Source organism: Chrysemys picta, chromosome 2 (assembly GCF_011386835.1).
Source record: "Chrysemys picta bellii isolate R12L10 chromosome 2, ASM1138683v2, whole genome shotgun sequence".
In the NCBI taxonomy this organism is placed as follows: domain Eukaryota; kingdom Metazoa; phylum Chordata; order Testudines; family Emydidae; genus Chrysemys; species Chrysemys picta.
The window spans coordinates 281,550,016-281,564,782 of record NC_088792.1 but is presented as its reverse complement, the minus strand read 5'-3'; the positions used below and the strand labels follow the sequence as shown (position 1 = coordinate 281,564,782).

At 42.4% G+C, this 14,767-nt stretch overlaps 1 protein-coding gene across 5 annotated transcripts in view; it reads left to right on the top strand.

The window, feature by feature from the left end:
* Positions 1 to 14,767, top strand: part of SLC45A4 (solute carrier family 45 member 4) — a 129,111-nt gene that overhangs the window by 67,108 nt on the left and 47,236 nt on the right. The window contains exon 2 of one of the 5 annotated variants that reach the window (XM_042860953.2): positions 11,278 to 11,373. The exons of the other annotated variants lie outside the window; for them this stretch is intronic. The gene's annotated coding sequence lies outside the window, so the exon portion shown is untranslated. The remainder of the gene's footprint in view (positions 1 to 11,277; positions 11,374 to 14,767) is intronic. 5 annotated transcript variants of the gene reach the window in all.

Below are 14,767 nucleotides of genomic sequence, written 5' to 3'. Positions count from 1 at the left end.
AATTTACAAGTAAATCTATTAGAATTAAAATTAAAAACTGCATCCCTTTTATAAATTTAGCATGCCAGCCTTTGCACCAAATGATTTTAGTAGCAGAATAATCTCTTCAAACTTTCCTTATAAAGAACATTAATTGAAATCTTGTTTGGCTATGTTTTGAATAAATTAGGTCGCAGCTAACCTGTTTTATCCCTATCCCTGACAGGCTCAAGTAAACAGCTCAGATTACTCTTGAGTGGGGTCATTGCGACTTCAAAAATAACTCAAGGGATCACCATCCTTTTAAAGCTAATTTGTATGCGAAAGTTCTGTTGGTAGTAATGTGCCCTATGAGATCTCTTGGTAGATTACATGGCCTAGCTCTCACTACTCTTCAAAGGTTTCATGGTCACAATTTGAGCATCAGTGCTTCACCGGCCCTGTGGCATTACTGTCTTGCCTCCATTGTACACTGAGGGCATCTCTACACTGCAAAGTTGTCAATTCAAGTTGACCTCCAACCACTGCATTGATTAAGTCAGTCAGTGCGATCTCACTATCAATACTTGCATGGATGCACAGAGAAGTGCACTCTGGGTAGCTAGCCCACAGTGCAACTAGCTGCAGGGGGTTTTGAGATGGGCTTGCAATGCCTCATGGGACCAAAACATTGTTGCAGCGGGGAATGGGAACATGGCTTCGACCTCCAATGATGTAGTTTCCTCCCTCCCTTGAGATCAATGGCAAACACCAAAAAAAATTTTTCCCCACCTTTTTTTTTTTGACACCCTGGCTTACCCATGCATATGCTATAGCCCAGGAAGCATGGACCCTGCTCAGCTGTGCACTATTGTGAGCTGGGATGGTGCCTCTAACCTCTGTTTGCCAGAAGCTGGGAATGGGCGACAGAGGATGGTTCACTTGATTACCTGTTCTGTTCATTCTTTCTGGGGCACCTGGCATTGGCCACTATCAGAGGACAGGATACTGGGCTAGATGGACCTTTGGTCTGACACAATATGGCTGTTCTTACTACAAACGCTTCGTGCCTTATCCTGCAGTATTTCCAGACCTGAGACAGGAGCCACCATGCAGAACATTGCAATGTCACTCAAGCAGTCCTGCTGTAAGCCATGGAATGAAACAATTCCCAGTTGCTGCTGGCAGTTGTGCAGCAACTGGAGATGGTGGAGCCCTGTTTCTGGTCCTGGGAAACCAGCACTGAGTGGTGGGATCGCATCATTATGCAATTATGAGATGACGAGCAGTGGCTGCAGAACTTCTGAATGTGGAAGGCCAATTTCCAGGAACTTTGTGCACAGCTTTCCCCAGGCCTGAAGCACAGCAACAGTAAAATGAGTCCTGCTCTGATAGTGGAGAAGCAAGCGGCGATCACGCTCTGGAAGCTTGCAATGCCAGACTGCTACCAGTCTGTGGGGAATCAATTTGGAGTTTGTAAATGCACCATAGGAGCTGTTGTTGTGATCCAAGTGTGGAGGGCCATTAATCAACTTCCCCTAAGAAGGGTAGTGACTCTGGGCAACACGCAGGACATAGTGGATGATTTTTGTCACGCTGCGGTTCCCTAACTTCCGCGGGGCGATAGATGGCATGCATATCCCTATCTTGGTACCAGACCACCTTGCCAAAGTGTACATAAATAGTGACTGATACTTTTCAATGGTGTTGCAGGAGCTGGTAGATCACAGGGCATCAACGTAGGATGGTCAAGAAAGGTGCATGACGCGCACATCTTTAGGAACACAGGTCTGTTCAGAAAGCAGAATCGGGGACTTTCTTTCCAGATGGTAAAATAACCATTGATGTTGAAATGCCAGTAGTGATCCTGGGAGACCCAGCCAACCCCTGTCTCCCATGGCTCAGGAAGCTATACACCAGCCACCTGAACAGCAGTAGGGAGCAGTTCAACAGTAGGCTGAGCAAGTGCAGAATGGTGGTGAAATGCCCCTTTGGACATTTCAAGGGTTGCTGGTGCAGGTTGCTTACTAGGTTAGACCTCAGTGAAAGCAATCTTCATTGTTCTCACTGCCTGCTGCATGTGCCATAATATCTGAGACAAAGGGAAAAGTTTCTGCAGGCATGGGGCAAGAAAGCAGATAGGTTGGCAGTTAGTTTTGAGCGGCTAGATACCAGGGCAATAAGAAGAGCCCAGCAAGGAGCTCTGCATTTCTGGGAGGCTTCAGTAATGAGCTGCAGTAATGTGTGCCACTTATCTGCATTGTGCCTTCCCATACCATCCCCTCTGTTACCTCAGTTTCCTTGTACCTCCCCTTCCCGCAAGCCCTCATGCTTGGAATAAATAGAACATTTCATTCTCACAATGTTGACTTTTATTACACAAACATAAAGAACAGGAAAATAATTGAATTTAACCTTGGGCCAACAGTGTGAGAGAACTGGGAGGGGAGAAACAGTCAGCTTGTCTATGAAAGCATAGAAGTCTTGTCCATCAAAGGTTTTTGAATAGCTGCCTTTTGTTTTGTACCCGCCTCCTGGAACATCTGGGGAAGGGAAATTGGGAACAGGGTGATTTGCAGGCCGTTATGTAGGGACTGCAGAGGGAGACTAGCCTCAAGCTGTTTTTCTTGAAGTTCAACCAGATGCTTCAATGTGTCTGGTCCATCATGATCCCACAGCATCTCATCCTTCGTGGCCCGCTCAAGCTCCTGAGAGCAGGAGAGCATCACCATGTCCAGTTTTTCTGAAAACAAAATCCTCCAGTCATCTGTCCCGGAGGCATTCATGATCTCATTGAAGATGTCATCACGTGTTCTATTTCTGCCTTCTAATCTGCTGTAGCCTCTCTGCCGGTGCAGAGGATGTGCTGACGGCCAAGCTTTCCACTGTAAGGCATGCAAAGCACAAGGCGATCTTTGTCAGTGCATACCCTGGGTCTAGTGCAAGGTTGCTATTTAACGCAAGTGCAGGCCAGAACATAATCAGAATCCTTAGCTAGTCAACTAACTGGTTTGCTGTTCCAGCCATGGTGAGTATGGCCTAGCAGCATGGGCAACAGGCCCTGTGCTGCAACTTGTGGGGAAACCTGCGTCAGGAGCACAAGTGAGCAGGTGGACAATGCCCCCTCCCCTTAGCAACATGGATGTTGCTTTGAGACCAGTGACCAGTGTTAAACCTCCCAAATTACAGTCTTTGTCCGAGGCAGTTCGGGGGGGGGGGGGGGGGAGTGTGGTGTTGCGGCCATGAAAGAACACAGGAAGCCCACCCACCCCTTCCCTTAATGGTGCTGGTAGCAGTCACCCTGGGCATGCAGATTCTGAGGTCCACGCCAACCCCTGTCACCCAAATCATCAGCATGTTGGGGAAAGTGTAGTTGAGGTACCCAAAAATCACCTTAATTCTGATCTCTAGTGTTCTCACAGGGGGAAAATGAAGGTGGGAGGGGAGATCCTTTCAAAGTCAGTTTTCAGTAATGCTGAACACACATTTTAATGTGCTCTTAATATGGTTATTGCATGGCATTGCTACAGTGCAGAATTAAGGTTGTTTGGGTGCCTAACTGTATTTCCATATTTTAACATGTTTTGAGTTTTTCAGGTTTAAACTTAGCTCTGAATTTCCTGTGTTTGTAGTGCTTGGTTTTGGGATAACCTGGCTGTGAAAAATATTTTTACCTTTTTAGGTTATTGATCTGTGCTCACCATTAATTTTAGTTTAATGTGTGTCTCGAATTTACTTTGGAGAATCATGTGCTGGAGTCTTGGTGAAATTTTTCTTTTATAAAGTGGTTTTCCCAATGAACTACCTAGAGAACCACTGCCTAAGAAAGAGCTTTGAGTTTTTGATGGAGTTAACATAAGACGGCCATACTGGGTCAGACCAATGGTCCGTCTAGCCCAGTATCCAGTCTTCTGACAATGGCCAATGCCACATGCTTCAGAGGGAACAAACACAACAGGCAATCATCAATCCATCCCGTCGTCCACTATCCGCTTCTGGCAAACAGTGACCAAGGACACTTAAAGCATGGTGTTGTATCCCTGACCCTTCTGCCTCATAGCCATTGATGGACCAATTCTCCATTAACTTATCTTCTTTTTTTTTTTAATCCTTTTTATGGTTTTGGCCTTCAGTGAGTTAAGAACAGAACACTACCTCCTCTCTATTGTTCCTTATAATAAAAGGAAGGAAGAGGCTGCTCTGAAAAATGTACCTTCTTGGCCTTAAAGGCCGTGAAAGAGGAGGTCCTTTCAAATAGTGCTCTATATGCAGTAATAGTTTTCTGGTGCCCTCCTTCAAGAGCCACAGAAGTCTACTGATCTGATATCTGAGCAAAGCTTTGATCCCAAGAGTGCTTCCCATGCTCGCAGACTCCAGCTAGGCTTTGGGAGTATTGAACAAAAATTCTTGAGTCCCTAGGCTTTCTCCTAGAGATTTTTGGATAGCTGTCTTTTTTTGGAGAAGGGAACTCATAGACTTTAAGGTCAGAAGGGACCATTATGATCTTCTAGTCTGACCTCCCGCATGATGCAGGCCACAAAGCCGTCCCAACCCTTTCCCTTGACTCTGCTGTTGAAGTCCCCAAATCCTGTGGTTTAGAGACTTCAAGTAGCAGAGAATCCTCCAGCTAGCGACCCCTGCCCCATGCTGCGGAGGAAGGTGAAAAACCTCCAACATAGCACCTCCCACCGAGAACATGGGAAAGAGGAGTAGAGAAATACTGTTGAACAAATTCAGAGTCACAAAACTGCATCAGGATGTCCTAATAGTGCTTTCTTCTCACTGGGATTTTTCATTGCATGATGCATGGAAACATTAAGTCAAGAAGATAGAATGTCACAACAAGCAGACGATGTCAGCCTTGGAATGATATTGTGGCTCTGTGATGTCATTGGTTGAAATAGATCTTCAGTTTTGAGGTGTCACTGACATACAGTACGCCAATGCTTAAAGATAAACTTCTTCAGCACCACAATTCGGTCTGTGCTAATTTGCACAATAAGGAACTTCGCACTTTCAGTTCATTATTCAAAACGTAACCAAGGTTATGAATGGCTAACTGGAAAGCGCATACTTTCACCTTAAAATATAAGCCCAAAGAGTCTCCTGTAAGACACTTTAGTCTTTTTTTTCTGCCCATGCAGTGGGAAAAGTAGACAATACAGTAATACAAATGTATTTGGTATATCTAGGAGTCTAGTCATCGATCAAGAACCTATTATGCCAGGTGCTGTACAAATGCAGAATAAAGACCGCCCTTGGTGGAGTATGAAAGATGTGACCCCAGAGAAATGATTACAAAGTCCTGGAAAGGTTCTTCACTAATCACTCATTCTATGTGCAGCTAGAACAATCAAAACAGACAGACCAGCCCCTCAGCAGAACTAATGTCACTAATACACAAGTTCCCGGTCGTTAAACTTTAAAATGGATGTGAACTCCTGTGCTGATGTAGCCATTTTGTTACTCTTTTCTGTCTGTCAAATCTCTTAAGAAATGTTTGTGCCACTTAATGTGAGGCTTTTCAAAGTGGTGGGGCGGGAGAAGCGTTGTCATAATTAGATCATCTGAAAATCTTCATTAAAATCAAGCGAGTGTGGATTTGTTCACTGCAGTGGCATTCCACCAACTTAACAATGGAAGAGCCACTTCAAAAATCCAATAGAGTGCAGAGCCACAAAACTTAACAAATCTAAAATAGAAAAATGCATGCACTAAGAAATTAATCTTTTTACCTCTCCGTACTGCTGTTCCTGCATTGTAAAATGGGGATGATGATCCTGAACTTCTTTTTAAAGCATTTCGAGATTGGCAGATGAAAAGCACTAGATAAGAGTTAGGTATTGCTGGTATTTATTACTTTTTATCTACAACCTTATTACTTTAATAGCTTACTGAGTATCAGGAAATGCATAAGTTCTCATAATAACACTAACCCACACTTGCGTTGCCTATCAAAGTTAAGTTGTTGCTAGTGGCCGGTTTACATTTAAAAACAAGTAGTATGGTATAGAGTACTGGGAAGTTCTGAGATCCTGACTCCCTGCAGCTGATGCGTTTACATTATGGCCTCAGAACATCACAGTAACAGTCTGGTGGTGGGGAAGGAAGAGAGCGTAATGATCCAGCCCACCATGTGTGCATGCCAAGATTCTCTTCAAGCTGTCTCATCTACCTTATGGGGAACATCCAAATTCCTCCTTTCTTAGATTGCCTGTTCATCCTAGCTATCCTGCTTCACACTGCAGGATATCTCTGTTCCTACTCCCAGGTTGGCTACCTCCCTTCCCTTTTAGACAGCATGCCTCTGCCTAATATACAAGCACCAACCTCGTTGGAAGCTACATGCATGATTTAATCAGCGCTAAGAACCATGAGTATTTTTTAACTATATAAGGAGCGAAAGGATATTGGTCCATTACTAAATGATAGGATTAGCAATAATGCAGACAAGGCAGATGTGTTTAATAAATACTTTTTGTTCTATATTTGGGAGGAGAAGCTAGATGAGGTGTTGATGAAACACTTTCCATCCATAATATCTTAGGATGTTGAACAGTAGCTACGAAAGCTAGACATTATTAAAGCAGCAAGTCTGGTTAACTTGCATTCCAAGAGTTTTAAAAGATGGAAGAGGAGCTTGCTGGGCCAGTAATGTTAGGATTTTTAGCAAGACTTGGAACACTGGAAGAAAGCTAATGTTGTGCCGCTATTTAAAAAGGGTAAATGGGACAACCTAGGTACTTTAAGCCTGTGAGCCTCGCATCAGTCCTGGACAAAAAACTAACAATTGATATGGTACTCAGTTAAATATAGAATTAAGGGGGAGTAATATATCCAGTTAGTTTGACAAGATCTAGTTTCCATAAACCCATGTTGGTTAGCAATTATCTTGTTTTGAGATTACAGGTCTGATAAAGGTAAACCTCCTATATTACCTTCAAGGCATTTGACTTGGTACCACATGACATTAAAAACAAAACAAAACAACACTAGAATGGTCTCAGTATACCATGTTGACTTGGTATGTCAGCCAGTTTTTAAGCCATTTAATAGGTAACTATAAACAGGGAACCATCATCAAGCAGGTGTTTTCCAGTGTGGTTCTGTAGCATAGTGCCAGGAATTGATTCTTGGCCCTATTTGATAAAAATGTTAATGACCTAGAAGAAAATATAAAATCATCACTGCTAATGTTTGCAGATGACCCAACGATCCGAGTGTGGTAAATAATGAAGAGGACAGGTCAGTGGTGCAGTGTTCTGGATTGCTTGGTAAACTGGGTGCAAATAAACTCTATAGTCTTCAATATGACCAAATCTAAAGTATGCATCTAGAAACTAAAAATGCAGGCCATACTTACAGGATGGAAATCAGTGACTTAAAAGGACACAAGGTCATGGCAGATAATTGGCTTAATATAAACTCCCAGCATGAAGCTGTTCTTGGATGTATAATGAGAGGAATCTTCAGTCAAAGTAAGTAGGCTATATTACCTCTGTATTTGGTGCTGGTGCCACCGCTGCTGGAATACTGTCCAGTTCTGCTGTCAACAATTAAAGAAGGATGTTAATAAATTGGAGAATCTTCAGAGAAGAGCCACACAAATGATTATTGGGCTGGAAAACATGCCTTATAGTGATTTGAGCTCCTTGAGTCTATCTGTTTAGTTTGTCAAAGAAAAAGTCGAGGGGTGGCTTGATCACAGTTCATAAATACCTACATAGGGAATAATAGAAATTGGTTAACCGGACTCTACAGTGACAAAGGTATAACAAGACCCAATGTCTGGAACTAAAGCTAGACAAATTCAGATGGGGAGATGAGGTAAATTTTTAACTGGTGAGGATAATGAACCATTGGAACAATTTATCAAGGGGCTGTGATTGGTAATCCATCACTGGAAACTTTTTTTTTTTTTAATCAAGGCTAGATATTTGGGGGGGGGGGCGGGGAGGAAGATGCTTTAGTTCAAATAATTCAAGGAAGTCCTATGGCCTATGTTACACAGATACATCAGGCTTGATGATCACAATCGTGCCTTCTGATCTTATCTAAGAATCCGGAATCTGGGATGCCCAAATCTGCCTTTTGGGGCTACAGAGAATATTGACTGATGGAAAAGGGTAGGATAACTCCCCCTGCCCCAGCAGAAGTTCCTCTTCCCTCCACCCAAAGAATTAAACCTGTCAAGAGTAACCAGCCTAGTTGAGAGAACTGGAGGAAGTTCTTAATATCATGATTGTTGCAGAGGAGTCATGGTTAAGTGTCTGTCTTCGCTCCCTAACACAACCGTAGAACTGTCGTGCTGCTGTTCCACTTGTATTCTAATGGCCCCGTTTTTCTGTTTTATATTGAATATTTGGTTTTGGAAATCAGGGTGGGTGAGGAATTCACAAATAGACCAGTGAGCTTAAAGGCTCTTTAGGAAAGTTATTGAGCTAACTATAGCATCACATTAGATCTCAGGGAATATTTTGGGGTGATCCTATTTTTCCTATGGCTAGAACTTGTATCTTTCGGAGAGCCTCTTCCTTGCAACTAGGTATACTTGTTTATATTCTCTAGGTATCTGTTACTATACAGGATTCTTTTTGTGAGTTTCCATATTTTTAACCTTAAGTGTTGCTTTTAAAATAGAGAATAACAAATCTCTAATAGAGGAAGGAATTGGCACTTGAATAGTCCTAATAATTGTATCCACAGCATTGATCTGTAGTACTATTCGTGCTTAGCAAATATATGATAAACATGTTTTCATTAGCTGGGGTTTACTGTATTAGCAAAGTCACATGTTTTGGCATCCCTTACCCTTAAATTTCAAACAGGACAATAGAGGAAGTTGTTGACTTCAACAATTGTATTTTGCTTCTCCCCTTGTGTTTGCAAATCATAACAATATTGTCCCTGAATGGTCAGAAACACCCAGCAATATATCCCGAAAGCACAACACCTCTCTGGCTAAGGAGTTCAGGCATGCAGTTTAGCGAACATGTCACTTTATAAAATAAGTTACTTTGGGTACCATTGGATGAGGGGTTATTTAAAACATTTTATTAAACTTCTGCAGAATTTCTGCATTGCATTTAAGCAATGAACTTTAAGTTAGACCATTTACCAGTTCACTTGTGTACTTAAGTAGTCTGGAAGTTTAAATACTCAGAATTGTGGAAGGAAGTCCAGATTATCTCCATTTTTTCCCCTCTTAAATGGAGAGAAGCAATAGATATTCTATGACTTCCTTTTACAAAGGAGCACTTGTCAAGCTATCCAATGTCCTTACTTATTATAATCTACAATGTTAGTTAATCTTTAAAATACTCAGTTTGAATAGTTTACTTACCCTCTCACTTAATTTGGCTAATGAAAACATACTAGCAGTCTCACTCTTGCACAGAATAATGCAGCAATGTTGGACTGTAAACAGTCCAAGCAAATACTTAATCCAATCGGGAAAATAATTTGAAAATAAGTTTTTATTAGATTTTGTAAGACTGCTTTTTAAAAAATGCAGTCTGAATTTTTAGACTGTGCTAAAGTTTAGCCTCTTTGGAAGCCAACTATACAAAGCATCAATGGAGAGAGTTTCCTGCATTACAAGGAAAGGACAGTTCCTCAGCAGACTGTGGCTGGATCTGCAAAGCCCAGTTACTTTATTTAATAAATAAAATTAAAAAAAAAAAAGTTGGAATCTCCTCAACTCTGGAGGATGACTATTAGCCCTAATCATGGGGATGATTGTTAGTATTCTCTGAGACTGTTTGTTTGTAGAACAATCAATTTTCTACATCCCATCATTGTTTTTTGCTTACAGAGAACAAATTCTAACTATTTATGCTCCCCTAAATTCACCAATTTGGGGTTGATGTGATGCACTCTGGTCTCTTTAATGAGAGCGTCACAGATGCAGAAGTGTAATATTTGGCTACCTCTCTCAAAAAGCATAATATAGGAGTGGCCAACCTGTGGCTCCAGAGCCACGTGCGGCTCTTCAGAAGTTAATATGCGGCTTCTTGTGTAGGCACCGACTCCAGGGCTGGAGCTACAGGCACCAACTTTCCAATGTGCCAGGGCGTGCTCACTGCTCAACCCCTGGCTGTGCCACAGGCCCTGCCCCCCACTCACCTCTTCCTGCCCTCTCCCCTGAGCCTGCTGTATCCTTGCTCATCTCCCTTCCCTCCCCCCACAGAGCCTCCTGCACACCAGGAAACAGCTGATAGGGAGGGGGAGGCGCTGATTGGCAGAGCTGCTGGTGGGTGGGGGAGCTGATGGGGGTGGGGGGGGGAGGGGGAGGCCTGCTGATGTATTACTGTGGCTCTTTGGCAATGTACATTGGTAAATTCTGGCTCCTTCTCAGGCTCAGGTTGGCCACCCCTGGCATAATGCATGCTGTGAAGCATGAGGGTTCATAGGCAATTGCCTGATTCATACTCATGTGTCATTGTTTGAGCATTTTACACTTCTCTAACATCTAATACTAGCCATTGGAGAAAATCCACCAGATTGGCTGGACCTTCAGTCTGATCCAATATAACTATTCCTCTTCCTTGCCACCTCCCTCAACTTCCAGTTATTTTCCCTACTGCTTATAGACCTTCACCATCTCCCTAATCATTCATTGGGCAGCATCAAAAGATATGGTAAATGCTTGACCAGAAAGCTGTGAAAGATAGAAAAAAATTTTCACAAATAATGGTTCACTTTTTTTTTTTTTTTGTCTACCCAAAACCTTGACACTAAATTATAAGATTACCACCCTTCTAGAGTTCTTGTGTTTCTCAGGATATCTGTGAAAAAACTTAGCACAGATGAACTTGCACTAGAATGTTATAAAATAATGCTCACTTAATATTCCTGTTGAAATATTAACTAAACTTATAGTTGTCACTGTCTTTATTTGGCTAAAGGTCAAGGTAAAATACTAGTATGCATAGAAATCCGTGTTGGAGAAGAACTGTTATGTAAGCAGTCCATCCTCCCCAGTACACATCTTACCACTTTAGATTTGTTCGTATCTAAATTATCTTGTATAAAGGTTGAGTAAAAAGCCACATGCTTATTAAGATTATCTCTAGGTAGGCAGTAGATAAATGTAGAGAACTGTTCATACTATTTTATGGAACACGCTGAGATACTACAGTGCTGGGTCTGATACAAAAACAGTGATAGAAAGCTTAGTGAACTTGTATGGCCGGGTGGAGGAATAGTTTAGTTTTCATGAGTCAGATGTTTTACAAAGTTAGCATAATGTGCTGACTCTGTCCTCCTTTACGTTTAAGATGCCATGTGGCTTGTTTATAACATTATAGTTTTCCACAGGGACCTTCACTGCCATCTATTTACTATGCCTCTCTGCTTGCACTGCTTGAGGAAGGGAAGCCAGCTGTTTTAATGCCTAAACTGCTTGAATGCCAGGTAAAATGTAAACCAAACTCATTGGTTCTAAAAGTATAACTGAGATTTAATATTGAACCGAACTGGAACAAAGTAATTCTAACATTGAAATTTGACCTGTGCTACTTATTGGTATATTTAAAATAAAATGAATAGACTGCTTTGTTAAATGGAAGCTGCATGAAATGTAAGAGTTTTGGAGCCCTAGACACTAGTAAAAGGATTTTCATAATACAGTAGAAGCTCCGTTACAAAACTCAGTTTCATAATACAGTAGAAGCTCGGGAATGGAAGTTCATAACTGTGAACAAAATGTTATGGTTGTTTCAAAAGTTTACAATTGACCATTGACTTACTACAACTTTGCAACTTTACAGTGCAGAAGAAAAATGTTGCCTTTAGCCATCTTAATTTAAATGAAACAAGCACAAACAGTTTCCTTACCTTGTCAAATCTTTTTTAAACTTTCCCTTTTTTCAGTAGTTTACGGTAAACACAGTACTGAATTTGCTTTTTTGTTTCTGCTGCCTGATTGCATATGTCCAGTTCCAAATGAGGTATGTGTAATTGACCAGTCAGTTAATAACTCTGATGTTTTGTAACTGAGGCTTTACTGTATTAAAAATGGCCACAAACGCTCTCTTTCAAATAACTAACTAATTCTGAAGTGATACCACTATAGTAACTCTTCTCAGCTATGAAGTTTTATGATGATTCTAGATAATTTTGCTACTTTCCCCATTGTTTGCTGGCCCTAGAGTTGCCAGGCATCCGGTTTTTGACCAGAACACCCGGTCAAAAAGGGACTCTGGTGGCCTGCCCTGGTTCCGCACAGTTCCCGGAAGCGGCTGGCATGTTCGGCTCCTAGGCGCAGGGGCTAGGGAGCCTCCCTTTGGTGCCCCCATCCTGAGCACTGACTCCGCAGCACCCATTGTCTGGGAACCACAGCCAGTGGGAGCTGCGGAGCGGCGCCTGCCACCCTGGGCAGCACGCAGAGCCCATTGGACCCGGCACGTCTGTGCTGGCCACTTCTGGGAGCCTGCCTTAGCCCCACTGTGCTGCTGACTGGGAGCCACCTGAGGTAAGTGCTGCCTGGCCAGAGCACACACCCTGAACCCCCTCTCCTGGACTCCTGTCCCTGGTCGGAACCCCCTCCTGCACCCCAAACCCCTCATCCCTAGCCCCAGCTCTGAGCCCCCTCCTGCACCCAGAGTCCACACCCCCAGCCTGAGCCCTCACTCCCTTCTGCACCCCAGCCTACTGCCCCAGCCCAAAAGTGACTGAGGGTGGGGGAGAGCGAGTGAGGCGGGATGGAGGGAGTCAGGAGTGGGGTCTCAGGGCAGGGGACATGGCAAGGGTGTTCAGTTTGGTTTCGATTGGAAAGTTGGCAACCCTAGCTGGCCCCAAAGCCAAGAAACTAACTTACTTGGTATTCCTGTTTTCTGATTTCCACATGCCATGGGGCGGGGAGAAGAGCAGAGCGTGATGCAGAGGAATTGATCTCTCCCTACAGCCTTCAGATCCAGTAAAATGAAACCAGTGATTCTCTAAGACCTGTTATAACCTGGAATCTTTGTAAGGAAGAACCCACTGCTCCTGAAATTCCCCCATGGTTCTGTAAATGAGCATTAACCTCTTGTCCTGGCAAACTTTATTCCTGTATTAATCTTTGTGTCACTGCAAAGTTAATTGTGGGGGAGAGGAGGAAGCAGGATTATTATAAAATAAACTAGTTGTGTTTATACATCTTAAATCTTGCAAAAGACCTCACTATGAAGATAGTATTTTTGCGTTAGATTTGCATTTGGAGTTGAATTGCTGTAGTGAGGGAAGGCTATTGTAATCCTTCACCATCAAGCAGATGTTGTTGGGTTTTTAGTCATCCTTTCTTGTTCCAGTGGATAAAACCTGTCCATGCCCAGGTCACTTGTCTGGATTACCGTAACTACTTTCTCTGTGGCCTCAAACTCTGATACCCAGATTGGACTGGAAAGAGACAAGGAAAAATGCAGCTGTTAACATTTTCTTTGTTGCTCAACAGAGATCCTAGAAATCTATTTGCTGTGGAAAAACATGGAATTTACATTTTGACAGAAAACCACTTAGTTTTTACACTTTGTGAAAAAATAGAAACATACAGTAAAATCCAGTTTATCCAGCTCTCCATATTAAACAACCCGGTGCTGAGCCTAGTACATAGAAGTATTTGGTATATGTAAGAAATACAAACTGCAATTGTATTTAATTTTATTATGATTGATGGCACTGGTAGGCTTTGAGCTTGCTTAAAAATTGTAAATCTATCAATAAAACATTGTGTTCCAGTGATATAATCTAGAGAGCGCACGCTTTAGGGAAACTCAAGTTCTGCATTTCATTTTAATCGCAGAAAAACACGGATTTTTCTGGGGAGGGGGGTTATTGGATAATTTGGGGGCGGAAGAGGGATTATCACAGAAAGCCAGGATCCCTTATCAATCATAGCCTGTCACTCCACTCTTTGAATCTGACTCCCCCTTGCCATCCATATCAAGTTGAATCATCTTAGTTTCACCTTCAGGGTCTTGCTCAACTGTATCTTGGCCTAACTCTCTGATCTCATCTTCTCATCCCTTTCACTCTGCCAATGATACCAGCCCCCACCCTCATCCTTCTCCCTAATCCTGCCCAATGCATGGGAAAACGTTCTAATCTGATAAACTAAGCACCACTCGGGTTTCATTCAGATACTTTCTAAATATCTTCAGAGAGAATCCCATGACTATTACAAAGGTGTGTCTATGCTGCAAAGAAAAACCCATGGTACAGAGTCTGCACCCAGATCAATTGATTTGCATTTACGGGGCTTGGACTGCAGGGCTAAAAAGAGCAGTGTTGACATTTGGCCTTGGGCTGGAGCCTGGGCTTTGAAACCCAGTGATGGGGAGCATCTTGGAGCCCCAAGAGCCCAAGTCAATTTTCCTGGGCTTGGAGATTCACTATCATGAGGTTTTTTGCAGTGTAGGCATATTAAAACCCAAGTCAAATCCCCCTTCCAACTCAACATTACATTATTGAAGAGTAAAATGAGAGGAAACAAAGCAGAAACTCAAGTCTGCACTTTCCTATAGTGGTGAGTCTTAAACTATAAGTTCCTTGGAGCAGAGAATATCTTCATATTTGTTTCCTCCACAGTGCCAAACAACACAATGTTGGTATTTTAGCAAATACTGGTGTTTTAATACTATTTACTCAGGCTGCTGAGTGACCGGTCCTAAAACACATTTCAAACTATTTTTAGTAGTGTTTTAAATTGATATTTGGATGTATTTAAAGGGTATTTGTCTATTCTAGCATCTGTTACGAGTTTGCAGCTGGTTTTTTTTGTTCATAAAAATATAATGTCCCTCTTAATATTTGCATTTACCATAAATAT